Here is an 11,326-nt window from a genome sequence, read left to right as displayed (position 1 = left end):
GCGCGCGCCTATGACGACAGAACCGCGCGCCAGCGGCGCAAGCGCAGTCCGCTAGCGGGGCGGGCTGGGGCGGAGTCACACGCCGGAAGTAGGCTGCTGAATATTCATGAGCTCGAGGCCGCGCGGGTTATCGTGATCAAAGCCGCTTGATTTCATTTCCTGCGTCTGAGCAAATCAGGGCCGCCGAGCGCCCACGTTTCTATGGGAGAGGTGGCCTTGCACGCCCGAGGCTTCGACCCCAGGCGACCTCTCCAGTCCGCGTGCGCGTCGTGGCTCCGCCGGCAGCTCTGCTAATGGCTCTCAGCATCCCCTCCCGCCCCCGGGCCTTTGTCCCCGCGGTTCCTTGGGTCTGGTCCAGTCTCCCTTCTATTTCTGACAATCTATTTAAAACAGCGCAGACTTGTCACTGAGCTCCCTGAGGACTGGGGCCGTGTCTCCTTTGTCCTCCTCGAATTATTCTGCACCTGACACCCAGAAAATCTGCAAAGCTGGGATGAATGGGAGCCTTTCTACGGGAAAGAGGAAAGGGCCCCTCCCATCTGGGAGCCAGCCTGGCAGTCCCAGGAGGCCTTGATGTCCTCCTCCTGGACATAAACAATTTCCCGGAACACCAACAGCACGCAAGGCCATTCTGTCACCATGATGGAGTGAGGCATAAACACGTGTTTGCACGCAGATGAAAAAAAAACGGGAATATTGTTGGAACCGCAAAAAGACCAAACGTTTTCCTCATTCTGTCTCTTATGGTAACTGCTGTCTTCTTTAAAGCCTTAGCCTCGGTTCACTTTAAATATTTATGAAGACAGCCACAGAATTGTGTCGCTTCCTGACAGTGTCTAATCCAGAGTTAAACCCACTTGCTTGAACCCTCTGCAAGTCACTTCACCCAAGCCCAAATCCTGTAATAAGTCCTCTTTCAGACCCCCTTGTTGGATGAAGCAAGTGCAGTCTTCCTGCTCAAAAGAAGCAGAAGAACCTGTTTTTCAACTACAGCTGTGTTTCCGGTGGTCTTCACACTTGCTGGTTTTCTCATTTCATTAGTCACCCACTAAAGAGTGGACATTCCGTTCACTGCTGTATTCCAACGTCTGGGGCAAGGTCTGGCTCACGACAAAGTACTCAGGTTTTGCTGGATGATAGTGGGATCTTGGGGGGGGCCAGGCACCTCAGGAACCACTGTTGCTGCTGCCTGCACAGCCTCCTCTGCCCAGAACAGCTCTCCCACTGAATGTCCCCTGCCAGCCAGGTGACCCTTGTGACAGGATATTGTGTTAGTGCCCTAAGGCCATTCCTGGCCCCCTGAGAGTAGGTGATTTTCCAGTGACCAAGGCTGATGAATTAGGAGAAGTCCTAGACTGGCCCAGTTCTGTCACTGGAACCCCTGGAGGGCTTGGCTTGGGTGTGACACATGGGGGACACATGACCCTGTAAAATACACTTCAGCCACCCAGATACCTCACTTTCCCCTGAATGTGCTACATACCCAAAAAGACTTTACCTGGAGTGTCTTTCCCTTCCTGGAGGACTCCCACAACACTTGTCAGCTTTGCTTAAATGCTACCTCCTCCATGAAGCCTTCTCTGATTACCCTGTTCCCCCCCCACACCCCCTGCCCTGTCCCCATTCCCTTCTCCAGGCAGTCAGTTGCTCTCTTCTTGGTGCTCTCCCTGCTCTGGGTCCCGATGCCTGGCATATGGTAGTTAGCACAGCATGTCCTCACCATCTGCCTACCCACAAGTTTGGGAGGAGGGTTGAGCTGGAATCCCAGCATCTAATCCTGGCCTCGAGTAGAGTGGTGCTTCCAGAATGCTTGCAAAACAGAGGAATTAGGGAAGGAGGAAAGAAGGGAGTCCACAACTGCCTTAAAAAAAAGGAAGAATGAATGAATGTGTAAACGACATAACCAGGGGATAGATGAATGAATGAAGATGTGAGATAGTGGATGGGCAGAGAGCAAAGATCCTGAGAGCAGCCATGTCCCCATCACTACCCCCCACACCCCCAGCTCCAGGTCTGGCATAGAGCCAGCTTTTGGCAGAAAGCTGCTGGTTGGAAGTGAAATGAATGAATGAAATGAATGACTGCACCAGGATGGGGGGGGCATGTGGGCGCATTGGAGTCCGTGATAACAACCTCAGTGTCCAAGCCTAGTCTAGGTGTGTCTACATGTTTATCCTCCTGAGTTACAAGTAAGGAACTGAGGCCAAGAGGGGTGGGGGACTGGCTCAGGGTCACATAGTCTCAAACCCAGCACTCTGGGTGCAGGTCTGAGGGCTTGCTTGATCACGAGTCTTAAGAATGGAAAGACCATGACCCCCAAGCAGGCCTTGGTGGGGTCCCTCCATGGGGCACCCTTCTAGGACCGAGGCCAGTTTCGATGTCCTGTTCCAGGACTCCCACTACTGGCTGCCCCACAAGCGTGGACAGGGACCCAGAGCACCACCTCCACTGCCACCAGAGGGCAGCAGAGCTCCACCCAGGTGCACCTGCTGGCCTGTGCCCAGGAGGCCCAGGACTAAGGTGCTTTGCAGTCTGGCCGACCCAGTGCCAAAGACTGGCTCTACCTACTCTGGAGTGTGGGCTGGGGAAGCAACTTAACCTCCTGAAGGCTTTTTCTTTATGCACAAGTAAGTAACAAATCCACCGTGACACCTGGTTGTGAATGAAATGATGTGACGGACTTTCAGCATCCTGACACTCAACAGTGGGGTGACCACATATCCCAGTTGGGGGCCAGGACTGGGGAGTTTCTAAGGTTGCAGGACTTTCAGTGTTAAAAGGAGAACTGGGGTGCCTGGGTGGCTCAGTAGTTAAGCGACTTCAGCTTTGGCTCAGGTCCTGATCCCAGAGTCCTGGGATCAAGCCCTGCATCGGGCTCCCTGCTAGGCAGGAACCTGCTTCTCCCTCTCCCACTCCCCCTGCTTGTGTTCCCTCTCTTGCTGTCTCTCTCTGTCAAATAAAAAAAAAATTTTTTTTTAAAGGAGGAGAATCTTGGGCAAACTGGTACAGCTAGTCACGCTAGAGAGGTGGGCACTCCTTTAATCCTTTCAGTTGTGGTTGGTATGTAAGGAAATAAAGCAGCAAAAATGTTTACAACTATACTGTAATTTAAGTTTCTCATGGAATTAGCAAGTCATTGGTCTTTTTTTTTTTTTAAAGATTTTATTTATTTATTTGACAGAGAGAGAGAGAGATCACAAGCAGGCAGAGAGGCAGGCAGAGAGAGGGGGAAGCAGGCTCCCTGCTGAGCAGAGAGCCCGATGCGGGACTCGATCCCAGGACCCTGAGATCATGACCTGAGCCAAAGGCAGCAGCTTAACCCACTGAGCCACCCAGGTGCCCATAAATAAATCTTTTTAAAAAGACAAGCATACATGTACCATACAACCCAGCAATCTCACCACTTAGGCATTACTCCAGAGAAATCATTGTCAGGCTGTGATATATCCACATGGGGATGTACTGCTGAGGAATAAAAAGGAAGGAACTATTGATATTTGCAACCACATGGATGAATTTCAAAAGCATTATGCTTGGTGAATGAAGCCGTATTCAAAAGGCTACAACCTTTTGAATGATTCCATTGCTCGACATTCTGGAAAAGCCAAAATGATACGGACAGAACGCAGCTCAGTAGATGCCAGGGGCTAAGGGCAGGAGGAGGGATCTGACTTTTAGGGGTGATGGATTTGTTGTATGTCTGGATTGGGGTTGTGGTTATGCAAACATACACGTTTGTCAGACTCATGGATGTTTATGCTTAAAAAGGGTGAATGTGGGGCGCCTGGGTGGCTCAGTCATTAGGCGTCTGCCTTCAGCGCGGGTCATGATCCCAGGGTCCTAGGATCAAGCCCAACCACAGGCTCCCTGCTCAGAGGGAAGCCTGCTTCTCCCTCTCCCTCTGCCGCTCCCCCTGCTTGTGCTTTTTCTCACATAAATAAATAAAATCTTAAGAAAAAAAAAAAAGCCCTTCTGAGACACTCTTTTTAAACTTCTAAATCGTGAAATGAAACACACACACAGAAAAAAATGTAGAAAAACAAGACACCAAGCTAACACCCATGGGACTCCCTTCCCATCAAGGTCTAGAACATGGACCTCAGGCCACTCCTGATGCTCCAAATCACGACGGCCCCCACCCCACCATCCCGAGGTAACCCCTCTCCTGGCTTGAAGGGTAATCGCTCTCCACCTCTTCTTAATATCTTTATATTTTCACCCCCGAACCGTACATCCCTAAAATTCATGCGGTGGGTCCTGTTTCTGGAGCTCCGCCTACTAGGAATCTGTCTGAGGGCATCTTCCTCCCTGTGCTCACCTGTTTTCTTACTTAAGAGCATTAGTTGTTGGGGCACCTGAGTGGCTCAGTGGCTAAAAGCCTCTGCCTTCGGCTCAGGTCATGATCCCAGGGTCCTGGGATTGAGCTCTGCATCGGGCTCTCTGCTCAGCAGTGAGCCTGCTTCCCCCTCTCTCTGCCTGCCTCTCTGCCTACTTGTGATCTCTGTCTGTCAAATAAATAAATAAAATCTTTTTTAAAAAATAAAAAAAGAGCATCAGTTGTCAAAAAAAAAACTATATTCATTCAAATACAGTCAAATTTACCACATTTCCTCTGTTTAGGGCTTTCTGTGTCCTATTTTTAAAAATCTGTTCTTACCGCAAGGTTATGAAGAAACTTCCCTCTGTTACCTATTAGCGCTCTCTTGGCATGCCTTTCCCATTTGGATCTGCCATTTCCCTAAAACTGTTTTGGGGGTGTGTGGATATAAAATCAAGAACTAATTTTGTTTTTTCCACATACCAATATCTGGTTTCCCCAGAATCACTTATTGAAAAAAAATCATCCTTCCTCACTGCTCTTGTGCCTTACTTTAAATCTTCCCAACCAGATTTTTAATTGGGGCCTTGCCCCCCCCCACCCCTACCGCCACCCCCCAGGGGAGCAGCTCAATCCCTCTCTCTTGGATTGGGTTCTTTTTTTTTTTTTTTTCCCTTCCCGGTTTCTATCTTCCTTGTCCTCTATATTCTGTCACCCTGGGATCGCTTCCCAAAATAAATGACTCACACTTCTGAATGGAACCCAGACGAAGACAGTCTCGGTACTAGAAGTGACTCAAGAAAGCAGCGCCTTAGGATGGGATTATAGGATTGGACCTGGCCCTGGACAGGCTGCATTTGGGATCCCCGTGCTAGGGGTCAGTGGGGTGGTGATCGCCCACCGCAGTCAATTACAATTTAATCACTCATGCTTTCTCCTGTGACAGCTGGAGCTGACATTCAGGTAGAAGGCACTGCATTGGCCTAGATGCCCTGATGATCCTTGAAAGACCTAGGAGCAATGGAAAGTAAGAATTGCGCTGTGGCCTGTTTTCTGAGAACTGCTTTAGAAGGGTTGAAAGAAGAAAACGCAGGCTTGGGTTAGCCCAGCATGAACTCAGGACAGGCTACGGAAGTCAGAAGGCAACCAAGGTGACTGGCAACACCAGGGAGACAAGATGGCTTGTCTAGGACGGGTCATCCTGCATCTGTCCTAAGCCACTCCAGGGATGGTGCAACTGGTCCAGAGCCTCCAGAGCCGGTCCTCTACGCAGCCACACAGAGAACGGGAGTTCAAGTGCGATCAGAGCACGGTGACAAGCAGATAGCCTGCCATGTCCTGGGAGGCCTCCCCTTCCTGGGGCTCTTTGCAGCAGCTGCATTTGCATGAGCTTTATTTGGAAGATTTCCACCCTTTGCTGACTCATAAGCAGCTCAGGTCAGCTCACACTCCCTGTGTTCGCACCCCGCACCCCCCTGGTCTGTTGAAGCTGCTGCAGAGGGGGAGGGGGACACACCTGATGAGTCTTCCTGCTGAATTTCCTTCTGGGGACACTGCTGTCTCATGGGCTGGCCTGGATAATCTTGGACCAGGGGCGTGACTCACTCCTCTTTACCTCCCTGGCAGCCCCAGTGGGATGCGCAGGGCCGGCACCCTGTCCTTAACAGCTGCCACCCAGCTTCGCGAGGGAGAGAGGCCAGCCGTCACAAAGGCTGCAGCTGCTGCAGACCTTTAAAATGGGAATAGGGGTGCCTGGGTGGCTCAGTGGGTTAAAGCCTCTGTCTTCGACTCACGTCATGATCCTGCGGTCCTGGGATGGAGCCCCGCATCCATCGGGCGCTCTGCTCAGCGGGGAGCTTGCTTCCTCCTCTCTCTCTCTGCCTGACTCTCTGCCTGCTTGTGGTCTCTCTCTGTCAAATAAATAAATAAAATCTTAAAAAAAAATACCGTTATAAAATGGGAATAATAACGCTATCTCATGGGATGGTTTTAAGGGCCAATTAAGATCGAATGTGGCATTGGGCTAATGCAGTCTGGGATATACCTGCCACCCTCGCCAAGGTCAAGCCTGCCCCCTGGGCTTGGCGTCCTATTTCCCGGGACCCTCCAGAAGGCAGTTCGTCAGTTCTTTTCAGTCTGTCCATTAGCATATAAACATGCCCTCCCCCTGGACTTCACGGCTCCTCTTCACCATCAAACTTGTGCCTTTTTAAAAAGCTGAATTGTGGGAGCACCTGGGTGGCTCACCCTCAGCTGAACATCTGATTCTCGATTTCTGCTCAGGTCATGATCTCAGGGTCATGAGATCGAGCCCCGTGTCGGGCTCCGTGCTCATCAGTGCAGAGTCAGCTTGAGATTCTCTCTCTCCCTCTCCTATGGCTCCTCCCCCTCTGCCCCTTTCCCCACTCGTGATCTCTAAATAAATAAATGAATGGATGAATAAATAATTTTTAAAAGTTTAATTGTGGGGTTGTCTGGGTGGCTCAGTGGGATAAGCCTCTGCCTTTGGCTCAGGTCATGATCCCGGGGGTCCTGGGATCGAGCCCTGCATCAGGCTCTCTGCTCAGCGGGGAGTCTGCTTCCTCCTCTCTGTCTGCCTGCCTCTCTGCCTACTTGTGCTCTCTCTCTCTGTCAAATAAATAAATAAAACCTTTTTAAACAATCAGTTAGTTTAGGGGTCCCTGGGTGGCTCAGTTGGTGAAGTGTCCGATTTTGGTTCAGGTTATGACCTCTGGGTCCTAGGATCAAGCCCCATGTCGGGCTCTGTGCTCAGCAGAGTCTGGTTCTGCTTCTCCCTCTGCCCCTCCCCCTGCTCACGCGCATGCTCTCTCTCTTACATAATTAAATAAAATCTTTAAAAAGTCAGTTAGTTTATGGGGTGCCTGGGTGGCTCAGTTGGTTAAGCACCTGCCTTCAGCTCAGGTCATGCTCTCCAGACCTAACCCTGCATTCAGCTTCCTGCTCAGCAGGGAGTCCGCTTCTCTCTCTCTCTCTCTCTTTCTCTCTTTTACTCTCTCCGTCTGCCCTTCTCCACCGTTCACTTTCTCTCAAATAAATAAATAACATCTTTTTTAAAAAGTTCATTAAATAATATATATATGTGCCCAGATGGCTCAGTCGGTTAAGTGTCTGCTTTTGGCTCAGGTCATTATCCCAGGATGCTGGGATTGAGCCCCGCCTCAGGCTCCCTGCTAAGCAGGGAATCTGCTTCTCCCTTTCTCTGCGCCTCCCTTGCTTATGCTCTCTCTCTCTCCTTCTCTCTGACAAATAAATAAACCCCTTCTAAAAACAGGAGTGAGAAATACATAAATCACATCCAATTTACCATTTTAGCCATATATTTTTTATTTTAGCTATATTCAGTGTACAATTTAGGGGCATTAATTATATTCACAATGTCGTGCAACTATTACCATGTCTATGTCTAAAACTTTTCTGTCACTCCACATGGAAATTTCATACGCATTAAGCAATCACTTTCTCTCTCCCACAAACCCTCGGTAACCCTTAATCCACTTTCTGTCTTTAGGAATTTGCTGGTATCTTTTAAAGCTTCTGAGCACCAAATTTTAATCTCAATTAAGTCACAAAATAGAGTTCCAGGAGCACCTGAGTGGCTCAGTCAGTTGTGCAGCTCTTGATCTCAGCTTAGCTCTTGATCTCAGGGTCGGGAGTTCAAGCCCCGAGTCGGGCTCCAGGCTGGGCATGGAGCCAACTTAAAAAAAAAAAAAAAAAAAGTCTTCCAATTTACAAAGCTCCATGCTGAACGTCACAGTGCATAAGTCTACATGGGCATAAAATCTGTCACTGTTTTACTTTTAATTAGTTCTCTCCAGCTAGTCTGAAACAGTGAGAATAAGGTCAGTGAGAGAACATTTTCCAAGACCACACAAGAAAGACCCCTTTCACCTCTAAAGTCTGGGTCCTTGTCCAGTTTGTTTTGCAAGACCAGAAGTCTTGATCATGTTCAAGTAATCAGGAGGTTAATTTATGCCACAAGTAGACGGTCGGACAGGGAAACCAGTGGAGGGCTCTTTGGACAGGAGGCATTTGACTTTTTTTTTTAAGATTTTATTTATTTATTTGACAGAGAGAGATCACAAGTAGGCAGAGAGGCAGGCAGAGAGAGAGAGGAGGAAGCAGGCTCCCTGCTGAGCAGAGAACCCGACGAGGGGCTCAATCCCAAGACCTCAGGATCATGACCTGAGCCGAAGGCAGAGGCTTAACCCACTGAGCCACCCAGGTGCCCCAAGGCATTTAATTTCTTATTGTGCTGTTGTTTCTCAGCTTCTTCTGAACATCCTTTTTAAAATACATGTAATTTGTCTTCACTCCCCCCCCCTTTTTTTTTTTTTTTAATGTAAGCTCTATACTCAAAGTGGGGCTTGAACCCACGACCCTGAGCTCAGGAGTAGGATGTCCTGCCAGTCCAGCCAGCGAGGCGCCCCTGTCTTCACTCTTTAAGAGCGGGGTTGTTCATCTGAAGGCCTGAGATAGCTCATGCATAAATCATTCCGTAAGTCCATGAACTTGAACGGGGATAAAATTACATCGTTAACTAACCTCTAAGAACTACAGTTCTTTGATTTAAGGAGAGACCACAGCAGTATTAGCGGCTCCCGCTGCTTTGCCACGGCTAGAAGTCAGGCATTTTTTCCTATCAGATCTCGGTTGTTGCAGAAACTTTGAAGTGTGAATTACACTAGTCACTCTTTGGAATTACGGTGGTTATTAGAGCCGCTGCTAGAGTTTGCTATTTGAAGTGTTAATAAAGAAGCACGTATATTACCGTATCACAAGTCCAAAATTTTACTTGATTTATTTTTTTTAAAGATTTTATTTATTTATTTGACACACAGAGATCACAAGTAGGCAGGGAGGCAGGCAGAGAGAGAGGGGGAAGCAGGCTCCCTGCTGAGCAGAGAGCCCGATTCGAGGCTCGATCCCAGGACCCTGAGATCATGACCTGAGCCGAAGGCAGAGGCTTTAGCCCACTGAGCCACCCAGGTGCCCCTGAATTATTTTTTTCTTACAGTTCATACTTGGGCTGAATGCCAGTATAATTTGTTTTCTTTGTGAGTCTACGCATTTGTTTCACGGGTTTTAAAACATTATTCTGAGCAGGAGTCCTTCGACTTCATCAGACCACCACGAGGTCTGAGGCAGAAAACAGACTGAGGACCTTGTCCTTTCCTACCTGCAGGATGGCAATCTGGGTCAGATGAATCTTTTTTTTTTCTTTTCAAAGTAGGCTTTATGCCCAGCTTGAAGCCTTAGGTGGGGCTTGAACTCACAACCCCGAGATCAAGATCTGAACAGAGATCAGGTGTTGGACGTTTAACTGACTAAGCCACCCAGGTGCTCCCTTTTTCACTTAAAAAAAAAAAAAAAGATTTGAGGGGCACCTGGGTGGCTCAGTTATTAAGGGTTTGCCTTTGGCTCGGGTCATGATCCCGGGGTCTTAGGATCGACTCCTGCATGGGGCTCCCCACTCAGCGGGAAGCCTGCTTCTCCCTCTTACTCCCCCTGCCCGTGTTCCCTCTTTCACTTTCTCTCTGTCAAATAAATAGCTAAAATCTTTAAAATTAAAAAAAAAACAACATTTCATTTATTTCTTTGAGAGGGAGAGAAAGCATGAGTTGGGGGAGGGGCAGAGGGAGAAGCAGACTCCCTGCTGAGCACAGACCTGGAAGCTGAAGCCTGCTCCATCCCAGGACCCTGAGATCACGACCTGAGCGAGTCACATGCTTAACTGACTGAGTCACCCACGTGCCACCCCCCTCCTTTTTTTTACTCTTTTAAAGGATTTGGGGAGAATGAGGATTCAGTACTCAAAATTTGCATTAAAGGGCTGCTCTGTTGTCTCTTAATGCTGAGCCGAGGAGAAGCCCCCTAGGTCCTAGGAATTTTCTATTTTCTATTCCAAAAGGGTCCAAACTTGGCTGTGAGGAGCACCTACCCGGCACACTGATTCTTTCTCTGAAAGTACTTTCACCACCAGGGCTGTAAAAGCCTGGCTTTGCGAGTTGACGGAGCCGGCACAGGTGTGGACCCTCTGCCCTCCCCGGCGGCGCACGTACCTCCATTCCCGTGGCCATGGCCGCCTTGGGGCAAGTTCAGCGTCCCTTCCGCAGGCAGGGCGGAGAGCATTTTCGCACTTCGTGGTCTGGCTGGTGGGTGGCTGAGTAAGGGAAAACCCACCTCTTACCTGAAGGGAGAGCCCGAAGAGATGACAGAACCGGTTGGATGGGGACCGGGCTAGAGAGAGACAGACCATCCCTGGGACCCCTGCTGGAGACAGGCAGGATTTCTTCCTTCTCTCCTAGGTGTGGGGATTGGAGTCCGAGTTCTCCAAGTGGGTCCGACTGGCCTCCAAACCCCAGCCAGAGACCCCCCCGCCTCCACCCCTCAGTCTCCAGGTCTGCAGCCCATGTTTTCCTCCTCCTCCTCCTCTCTGCCCTGGCCCAGCTCATGGCCCCGCCCCACACCTACAGCAGCCAACCTGGGCCCCGCCGTCTTGTTTACTCTGTCCAATCCACCCTCCTCCCGACCCTCTGGCCCCACGGTGATCTGTCTAAAACACAAAATGGACCACCTTCCCTCCCATCTCCAACCGGCTCTGGCTCCCCAGTGCCCTTCAGTTCTGGATGGCCTTCAAGGCCTTCTCAAGATGGCTGCTCTCATGTAACCACTCCCTGCCCCTCGTACCTGCAGTCCCCAGCCCCCTCAAGGCCCCAGCTGGTAGCCTGGACTCGTGGGCCATGCGACGGCAGCGCATGGGCCAGCCCTCTGTGGCTGCCCATCGCGCCGCATTGGGCCTCCCGGGCTGCCCCCCGCTACCCTGTGGGCCTGACCTGGCACGTAGCGGGCACCAGAAGTGCTCCCCCCACCCCCAGGGATGCTGCTGCCATTGGGCCACAGCCATGGTTTCCCCAGGGTCTCACGGAGTCTGGGCTTTGTGGAAGCACCACTTTGAGTGGCAGGTCTGAGGGTCTCACCCTGGGGGAG

The sequence above is a fragment of the Neovison vison genome, chromosome 14 (genome assembly GCF_020171115.1).
Source record: "Neovison vison isolate M4711 chromosome 14, ASM_NN_V1, whole genome shotgun sequence".
NCBI classification, from domain to species: domain Eukaryota; kingdom Metazoa; phylum Chordata; class Mammalia; order Carnivora; family Mustelidae; genus Neogale; species Neogale vison.
Note: the sequence above shows the minus strand (reverse complement) of the source record.